The sequence below is a fragment of the Papio anubis genome, chromosome X (genome assembly GCF_008728515.1).
Source record: "Papio anubis isolate 15944 chromosome X, Panubis1.0, whole genome shotgun sequence".
NCBI classification, from domain to species: domain Eukaryota; kingdom Metazoa; phylum Chordata; class Mammalia; order Primates; family Cercopithecidae; genus Papio; species Papio anubis.
The window spans coordinates 79,127,600-79,137,662 of NC_044996.1; positions in this window are offsets into that span (position 1 = coordinate 79,127,600).

Below are 10,063 nucleotides of genomic sequence, written 5' to 3' on the forward strand. Positions count from 1 at the left end.
AAGAAGGCTGAAACTCTTGAGTTTGCCTATTTCAATCAAGAATTTTGTTTTGTAATTCACCAATATCAAAGGTGATGTTGGATGTGAAAGCTCCCTGCAAATGGGCTTTCACAAGGTAATGTTGAGCACCCGATTCTGTGGCTGCTCGGGGTGCCACTATGTAACCCGCATGGACCTAGGGCGGCCTGAACAAAGGGGGGCAAATGTGGGAATAAAAGACAGGAGACAAAAGAGTATATTTGGAAGGAGGGATTGGGGGCATCTTGCTTCTAGTGGATAAGGACCCTGAGCTTTACACAGCCCTCTGTATTTATTAGGCAAAAGAGATAGTGAGAAAGGGGGTGGAAGAAGGGGTCAGCTGCTCAGTCCAGAGTAGGCTTGCAAGACTGCATTCCTGGATCAACAGGCTCTAGAAGTAGATAATCTTGGCGCCAGGGAGTGATTGCCTCCAGCAAACATTCTGTCAGCAGGAGCAGTGGTGAGTTTGCTCACATCCTGCATTCAAGATAAAGTTTGCTGTTTGATCATATAGCCTCCAGTGGAATGCTGAGTTGGTCAAGTCCCACAGGCCTTTGGCTCCCTACATATCCCCCTTTCTGTTTATGAATTAATTGGAAGAATGTAAGGCCAGGCTGGGTGGCTCTCTGTTGTTCTGATTGGTGGTCCATCTGATTTTGCAGACCATGAAGAGACAGAGAGACAAAACAACATTACACCACAGAACTACATATGAATGTTATTGTGTGGTGTACTTTTAGATGGTCCAAGGGTTGAGGCTCTCAGTGCCTTTTGAATTCGGTCAGTCTTCTAGAAGGCTGAAACTCTTGAAGTTTGCCTATTTCAATCAAATTTTTGTAATTCACCAATATCAAAGGTGATGTTGGATGTGAAACTCCTGCGATGGGCTTTCTGGAGTCCTAGATACTCACTTTGTATATTTCTAAGTTGGTTACACAAATATGAGTGTGATTAAAATGACAACACAATTGCTGCTGCAATTGCAAGCTTTGTACTTGTTCCCCTAACCATAGAACCGTGGATTTCAACATTGGCACTTCAGTTTGTAACTCAGGGTTAATTTTATTCTGAAGTAGCCATGCTTGGTTAGCTGTACGTGTCCAGTTCTCCACGTACTGAGCTGTTTGAACAGAACTATGCAAAGCTACAGAAGATATCACAACAGAAGTTATTAGTGTGACCAAGGAAACAATAGCAAAAATTATTATGCCTAAGGCTCTACGGACTTGATAAGTAAGCTGAGTTAGAAGAAGTTTCATAAAATGCAAAGCAGGTGTGGCAGCCAGATTAACAGGAATCCATAGCCCAGAGATGAGACCCAAAATCATCAAAGTAGAGATATTATGTGTTTGCAATGTGCTATGATTAATACAGTTATATAACTGACAAGATTTACAGGTCAATTAGGTATTGTTTCACTGGAGCTGGTCCTTCTTAGCTGCTAAAAAGACTTAAGAATTAAAAACACAAATTGTAAATTAAGTGGTGATATTCTTTACAAATGTAATATTAGAACTGTGTCATGAGTCCACTCGGCCTTCTCTCCATCTCTGCACTCAGGCTCAGCTGACTCATGGCTTGTACCGGAGGGACCTGGCCCATGGTTGGCCACCCTGGGTTCCTCCAGTTTCCCATTCCATGGTCGCATGCACCTTGAGGGCACCCACACAGCTTGTTCATCTCCTGCAAAAACACAAGCATACCCTCTTCCCCACGTCAGTAAATCCACTGGACCTTTCCGTTGTCCTTCTTCCAGGGATTTCCATAACACTTTCTAATAAACTTTCCTCTTTTCCTCTAACACTTGCCAATGTCTTTCTGCTAGAGTCTTACCAAGATCCGTACCAGGAGTCAAAAAATTTAAAGTAAATAAGGCTAAATGTAGTTTTGATTGAGGTGGTAGTTGGCCTCCTATACCCCCTTTTTGTCCTTTCAACATGCGTTGTAATGTTCGATGTGCCTGTTCTATAATGCTTTGTCCTCTAGGATTATAAGGAATTCCTGTTTTATGGGTTATAGCCCAAAGCGCAAGAAATTTTGAAAAGCATGTCTAGTATAAGTAGGTCCATTGTCAGTTTTTAATTGGTTAGGTATCTCCATATGAGCAAATGATGACAGACAATGTCACTGTACATGACCAGCTGCCTCACCTGTTTGACATGTAGCATGCAGCATATGAGAATAAGTGAAACAAATTAAGCAGTTCTGGGTCTAGTGTACTTTTAACTGTAGCAATTTCTATGTGACTGGCTACATTTACAACATAAGCTGAATCACAGACAATGTTGATAGGATCTTAAGCTGTGAGCTGTAAAACCTGAATGACTGCAATTAGCTCTGAGCGTTGAGCTGAAACCCCAGAGATCATTATTGTTTTCGGACCTTTTTGGGATAAGAAATACTGGTGAATTCCAGGGGCTAACTGACTTTTCTATATGTCCTGCATTCAATTGCTCTTTTACCAACAGATGAAGTTGATCTAGCTTCTCCTGTGTTAGGGGCCATTGACCCACCCATAAGGGTTTGTCACTAAGCCATTCTAATGGTAAGGCAGTGGGCGGAGGAGAAATATCAATGACCCACAGCAGAAATCCTGACCTCCTAGCGCTTTTCTATCTGTTTTTCCAGTTACTGATATTGGGTTAGGATTTCATTTTAGAAACCTCCCCAAACCTTTTCCACGGTGATATCCCATGTTCTTCAACATTTTAAATCCTGGATCATCAAAGTTTTCATTTGTACGTCTCATATCCCATGCTCCCAGTCTCGACCCCATTAATTGATGGTTATATTTGCAACATAAGGCTGGAAAGTCCAGAGTGAACTTAAGGTTGTAAAAGTTCTTTAATAAATAAACAGAGTAACCTTAGCTCTCTGAGTGCTAGTAAACTCATATCAAGTGATTGAATTATGTGGGCTCTACTAGACTGCCGCTTTTCCATATTTACCAGACCCATCAGTAAACAGTGTTAAAGCATTAAGTATGGGGGAGTGCAATACCGCTTCGAATTGCCTTTTACTTAAAGGAATCCTGATGATATCAGGGTCATAACTTAGCAACTGGTTGCATTAATTATTAAGATGGCAAGCTGAAATAAGTAACAAGAAGTTTAAAAAGAAAATCTGAAAGCATCTCTAGAAGCAGAGACTTAAATAATATACTTTAACCATGTGCCTAAAGCCACAGGCAGAACAGCTTAAATCTCGTAATTGAGTTTTCAAGCTGACTAACTTTATGGACTTTAATCTGGCAAACAGTCTTGAAAACAGTGACTCACTAGCTGGGGAACTCAATTTAGGACTCTTTTAACAAGTACAAATCAAAGACTATCTGTAATCAGTGGGTTAAGACAGTCATTCATGCATGAGTTTTCACGACACAACTTTTCTTCACTTTCTGAGAAGGACACGACATTTTTACCTTCTAATTTAACAAATATCATTTAATTATGTTTAAAGTTCTCCTTTAAAGGGTAATGTGTGGTTTTACATCCCTAGCTTTTAATTACTCTTAAATTCATAGGCCCTCTGTAACCGCTCTCCCTTCAGAGGTTACTGTTTTACTTAAATTGAATTTGGAAAGCTATGTCAGGGGTAGGAGAGAGATAACAGTAGCCATTATTAGAAAAGAGGTTTTTCAATTTCTTACATTTTACTAAAGTTTTAGCAGAGAATCATAGCCTGGGATGTAACACGTGAAGTTTTGCTATGGGCTGCCCTCAGAGCCAGAGGGCAGCGGTGCAGGCCCAGGGCAGCGATGCAGGCCCTGGGCTGCGGCCGGGTTGTACTTGCTTAGGCTTTGCCTGTGTCTGCCCCGCTCCCTCCCTCTTTTGCGGGGGCGGGGGATGGGGGGTTGGGATGCTGCCGGCCTGGGTGGACCTTGCGGGCTTCCTCGCGGCAAACTTTTCTGCTGCTGAGCCTTTTTATCTGCCAACCGCCTGCTTGGCCAAGCGGTTTCGACTTCTAATGCCGTTTTCTTATCTTTTTATGAACATACACCTGATTGCCTTGCTGATTCTGCATTACTGAGCAGGTTAAGAACTCTTCTTCTAATGCTGCCTGCTTAAGACAGGGACTGATAGCTGTAGCGTATCCTCTGTAACGTCTGTGTGTACAGCAGCACGGTTCTGTTTAGCCTGGTCTGCACACATTTCTTGCCAATTTAAATTCCATGTCAGATATGCACTAGTGGACAAGCAAGTTTGCGCCAAGTGTTTCACATCAAAGGGTAAAAGACGCATAGCACCAAACACAGATTCTAGCAATCCTAAGGGGAATGGGCTCTTTATGCCATTATTTGCCACACTTGCTTTTAATTCCTTCAACAACTTAAACTCTAGTGGAGTGTGTTCATGAATAAGCTGCTGTGGATTATTTGGATCAGGCCTTACGGAAATAGGAAAAGCGCAAGGTCCTAAGTAAGGGCTCTCCAGCTATGGCAGCAGAGCATAAAATTCTTTGTATCAAGGTCTCTATTCCTGCCACTGAAGGAGGCGGTACAGATGTTTCTGCAACTGGAGGAGGTGGTATAGGCCAATTTTATCCTCCCTCTTCTGTTTTTTATTTTCTATTGGAGCTGTGGGTGGGTAATACTATTTTTAGTTTTTTGATGTACCTTCATACTATTTCCTAAAATGACTGTACTAATTTACAGTATCACCGATGGTGTGCTAGTGCTACCTTTTCTCCACATCCTCACTGACATTTATCTTTCATCTTTTTGATAATAGGCTAACAGGCGTGAGGTGATATCTTGTGGTTTTGATTTGCACTTATCTAATGATTAGAAATGTTGAGCATTTTAAAATATATCTGATGTCATTTGTATGTCTTTTGAGAAATGTTTATTTGAGTCCTTTACCCATTTTCTAAAAGGGTTATTTGTTTTCTTGTTATTGAGTAGTTTGAGTTCCTTGTAGGTTTTGGATATATTACTTTCTTATTCAATGTATGATTTGCAGACATTTTCTCCCAATCCCTGGGTTTTTCCCCTCACTCAATTGTTTCCTTTGCAGTACAGAAGCTTTTTAGCTTATTCCAATCTTGTTTGTCTAATTTTGCTTTTGTTACTTGTGCTTTTGGTGTCATATCCAAGGAATCTCTGCCCACATCAGTGTCATGGAAATTTCCTCCTATGTTTTCTTCTAGTAGTTATATAGTTTCAGGTTTTATGTTTAAGTCTTTAATCCATTTTGAGTTGATTCTTGTATAAGGAGTGAGATAATGGCTCATTTTCATTCTTTTTTATGTGGATATCCAGTTTTTTCAGTGGCATTTATTGAAGCAACTGTCCTTTACCCATTGCACGTTCTTGGTATTTTTGTTCAAAACCAATTGACCATAGATGCGTAGGTTTATTTCTGGGATGTTTATCTTATTCCACTGGTTGATATGTCTGGTTTTTTTTGACGGAGTCTCCCTCTGTCACCCAGGCTGGAGTGCAATGGTGTGATCTCGGCTCACTGCAACCTCAGCCTCCTGGGTTCAAGCGAGTCTCCTGCCTCAGCCTCCGAGTAGCTGGGACTACCGGCACGTGCCACCACACCTGGCTAATTTTTTTTTTTTGTATTTTTAGTTGAGATGGGGCTTCACCATGTTAGTCAGGTTAGCCTGACCTCGTGATCCACCTGCCTCGGCCTCTCGAAGTGCTGGCATTGCAGGCATGAGCCACTGTGCCTGGCCTGATGTGTCTGTTTTTATGCCAGTAGCATGTTGTTTTAATTACTATAGATTTATAATATATTTTGAAATCTGGTAATGTGATGCCTCTAGTTAGCTTTGTTGTTTTTGGTCAATAGTGCTTTGGCTATTTAGTTTTTATTGTGGTTCTATGCAAATTATAGGATTGTTTTTTCTATTTATGTTAAGACTGATATTATATATATCTATATATTTTTTGAGACAGAGTCTCACTGTGTCACCCAGGCTGGAGTGCAGTGGTATGATCTCAGTTCACTGCAACTCCGCCTCATGGGTTCAAGCAATTCTCCTGCCTCAGCCTCCCAAGTAGCTTGGATTACAGGCTCCCACCACCATGCCTGGCTAATTTTTACATTTTTAGGTAGAGACTGGGTTTCTCCATGTTGGCCAGGCTGGTCTCAAACTCCTGACCTCAAGTGATCTGCCCACCTCGGCCTCCGAAAGTGCTGGGATTACAGACGTGAGCCATCATACCTGGCTAAGATATTAGAATTTTAACAGAGATTTCATTGAATCTGTACATCACCTTGAGTAGTATGGATATTTTAACAATATTAATTTTTATAATTCATGAACAGAAGATATCTTTCCATTTGTTTGCATCCTCTTTAATTTTTTTTCATCAAAGTTTTAAAGTTTTCAGTATATAGATCTTTCACTTCCTTGGTTAAATTTACTCCTAAGTATTTTTTGATACTATTATAAATGGAATTGTTTTCTTAATTTCTTTTTAAATTCATTGTTAGTGTATAGAAATGCTACTAATTTTTGTAACTTGATTTTGTATCCTGCAATTATACCGAATTCATTTATCAATTCTAGCAGTTTTGGCAAAATCTTCAGGATTTTCTGTATATAAATTCGTGTCATCAGCAAACAGATACTTTATCACTTTATCATTTTCTATTTGGATGCCTTTTGTTTACTCTGTCTAATTGCTCTGGCTAGGGCTTCTATTACTATGTTGAAAAGAAGTGGTGAGAGTGGGCATCCATGTCTTTTCCTTTTCTTAGAGCAAAAGCCTTTGACTTTTCACCACTGAGTATGATGTTAGGTGTGAGCTTGTAATATATGACTTTTCTTTATGTGTTGAGGAACAGTCTTTCTATACCTAATTTGTTGAGAGCTTTTATCGTGAAAGAATGTTGAACTTTGTCAAATTCTTTTTCTGCATTTATGCAGATGATCATATGGTTTTTGTCCTTTATTCTGTAATATGGTGAATCACATTTACTGATTTGAATATGTTGAACCAACCTTGTATCCCTGAGATAAATCTCACTTGATCATGGTGAATTATCCTTTTAATGTACTGTTGAATATGGTTTGCTAGTATTTGTTGAGGAATTTGGCATTTATGTTTATCAGTGATATTGCACTGTAAGGTTTTTCTTTCTTGTAGTGTCTGTCTGGCTTTGGTTGTCAAGGTGATGCGGGCCTCATAGAATGAGTATGGAAGTATTTTCTCCTATTCAACCTTTTGGAAGAGTTTGAGAAGGATTAGTATTAGTTCTTATTTAAATGTTTTGTGGAATTCAGTCATGAAGCCATCTGGTCCTGACCTTTATCTTGACAGGAGACTTTATGACTGATTCAATCTCCCTACTCATTATTGGTCTGTTGAGATAATCAGTTTCTTCTTAGTTCAGTCTTGGTAGGTTTTATGTTTCTAGAAATGTATCCATTTTTTCTAGGTTTTCCCCTTTGTTGACGTGTAATTATTTATAGTTTTCTCTGATTATCCTTTGTATTTTTGTGTTATGAGTTTTAATGTCCCTTCTTTCATTCATGATTTTATTTATTTGAGTCTTCTCTCTTTTTGTTAGTCTAGTTAAAGTTTGTCAAATTCATTTAGCTCTACCAAATACTTTTAGTTTCATTGATCTTTTCTTACATTTTTAAAATTGATACATAATATTGTACAAATGTATGGTGTATATATGATATTTTGATAAATGCATACAATGTATAATGATCAAATCAGGGTAATTCAGATAATTATTGCTTGAAACATCTAACATTTTTTGTGTTGGAAACGTTCCAAATCTTCTAGTCTAGCTGTTTTGAAATATACAATACATTCTTGAAACTATAGTCACATGATGTTAAGGGAAATAATCCAGGCACAGAAAGACAAATATCACATGATCACATTCATATGTGGGAGCTAAATAATGTGATCTCATGGAGATAGTGAGTAAATTAATGGTTACCAGAGGCTGGGAAGAATGGGAGTGGGGAAGGAGGGGATAAAGAGAGTTTGATTAATGCATGCAAAAATACTGTTTCATTGATTTTTTTTTTTTTGCTAATGAAATAAGAAAGCCTTTACTTTTTTCTCCTTGATACTAATGTTTCTTTTTTTTAATTTTTTTATTTTTATTTTTTATTATTATACTTTAAGTTCTAGGGTACATGTGCATAACGTGCAGGTTTGTTACATATGTATACTTGTGCCATGTTGGTTCTATTGTTCTTCTAGACTCTAGTTCATTTATTTCTGCTCTGATTTTTGTTTTGTCATTTCTTCTTCTAACGTTGGGTTTAATTTGTTCTTCTTTTTCTAATATTTGAGGTGTAGCATTAGGTTATTTAGTTGAGATTTTTTTTTTGATTTAGTATTTATTGATACAAAATTTCCTCTTAGAACTACTTTTGCCACATCTCTTAAGTTTTGGTATGTTGCGTCTCCTTTTTTGTTAGTCTCAAGATATTTTAAAATTTCTTCTTTGCCCTAATATTAATATTTTCTCAGGAGCATATTGTTTAATTTTCACATATTTGTTAATTTTCCGTGGTTTTTTTTTTCCAGGTTCATAATTTATTGTACAAATTGAATTATCACATGATGAGTTGGCATTAGCTTCTCCAGGCATGGAAACTTAACAGAAGAGATTAAGAACTATAGACAGTTTAAAATCCATTTATGTTGCTTTCACAGCTGGAGTTTTTTTGGACCTTAACTTGAAATATAAGATAATCAAAGCAATGCTTCTGTATGTGGCCAGTACACAATTCATTCTACCTGTGAGAGTATAAGAGTTGAAATATTTTTTAATACCACTGAACTGTTATTGTGCATCACTTTCTCACCTGCCATTATTTCAATCTCCCAAAGCTGTAAATTCTGCCAATTTTCCATGGTTCTTTATGTTATGCATTTCTAGTTTTATAACATTGTCTTTGGAAAACATACTTAATATAATTTCAGTCTTCTTAAATTTGTTAAGACTTGTTCTGTGGCCTATTACACACACACATATATATACAAACACATGCATACATATTTTTAGAGATAGGGTCTCACTATGTTGCCCAGGCTGGCCTTGAACTTCTGGGCTGGGCTCAAATGATCCTCCCACCTCAGCCTTCCAAAGTGCTGGGATTACAGGCATGAGCTATTGTGCCTGGCCTGTGGCCTATTATATACTCTATCCAGAAGAATGTATCATGTGCATTGAGAAGAATGTGTATTCTGTTGCTGTTGGGTTGAACGTTCCATATGTCTGTTAGGTTTATTTGGTCTAAAGTAGGTCAAGTTCAATGTATCCTTATTGATTTTCTCTCTAGATGATCTGTCCAGTGTTGAAAGTGAAATATTGAAGTTTCCTCCTATTATTGCACTGCAGTTTTTGTCTCCCTTTGAATGTCTTAATTATTGCTGCACATATATTTTAAGTGCTATAATGTTGGGTGCATATAAATTTACAATTGCTACATCCTCTCAATATATTTACTCATTTATTACTATATGACATTTTTCATCTCTTTTTATAGTTTTTTTCCCCTAAAGTCTTTTTTTTTTTTTTTTTTTTTTTTTGAGACAGTCTCACTCTGTCACCCAGGCTAGAGTGCAGTGGCATGATCTCAACTAACTGCAACCTCTGCCTCCTGGTTTCAAGCAATTCTCTCCTGCCTTAGCCTCCCAAGTAGCTGAGATTATAGGTGCCTACCACCATGCCTGGATAATTTTTTGGTATTTTTAGTGGAGATGGGATTTCACCATGTTGGCCAGTCTGGTCTCTAACTCCTGACTTCAGGTGATCCACCCAGCTCAGCCTCCAAATATGTTGGGATTACAGGCATGAGCCGCCACACCTGGCCCTTAAAGTCTATTTTGTCTCAAATAATTGTAGCTACCCTTATTCTCTTTTTGTTAGACTATCATTTTCCATTTCTTCACATTACGTCTGAGTTTCCTTTACGGTGAAGTGAGTCTCACGGAGGTAGCATATATTTGGGTCTTGTTTTTAAGCCATTCTGCTATTCTTTTTTATTGGAAAATTTAATTGATTTATGTTTAAAGTAATTATTAATAAGGACTTACTAGTGCCATTATGTTAAT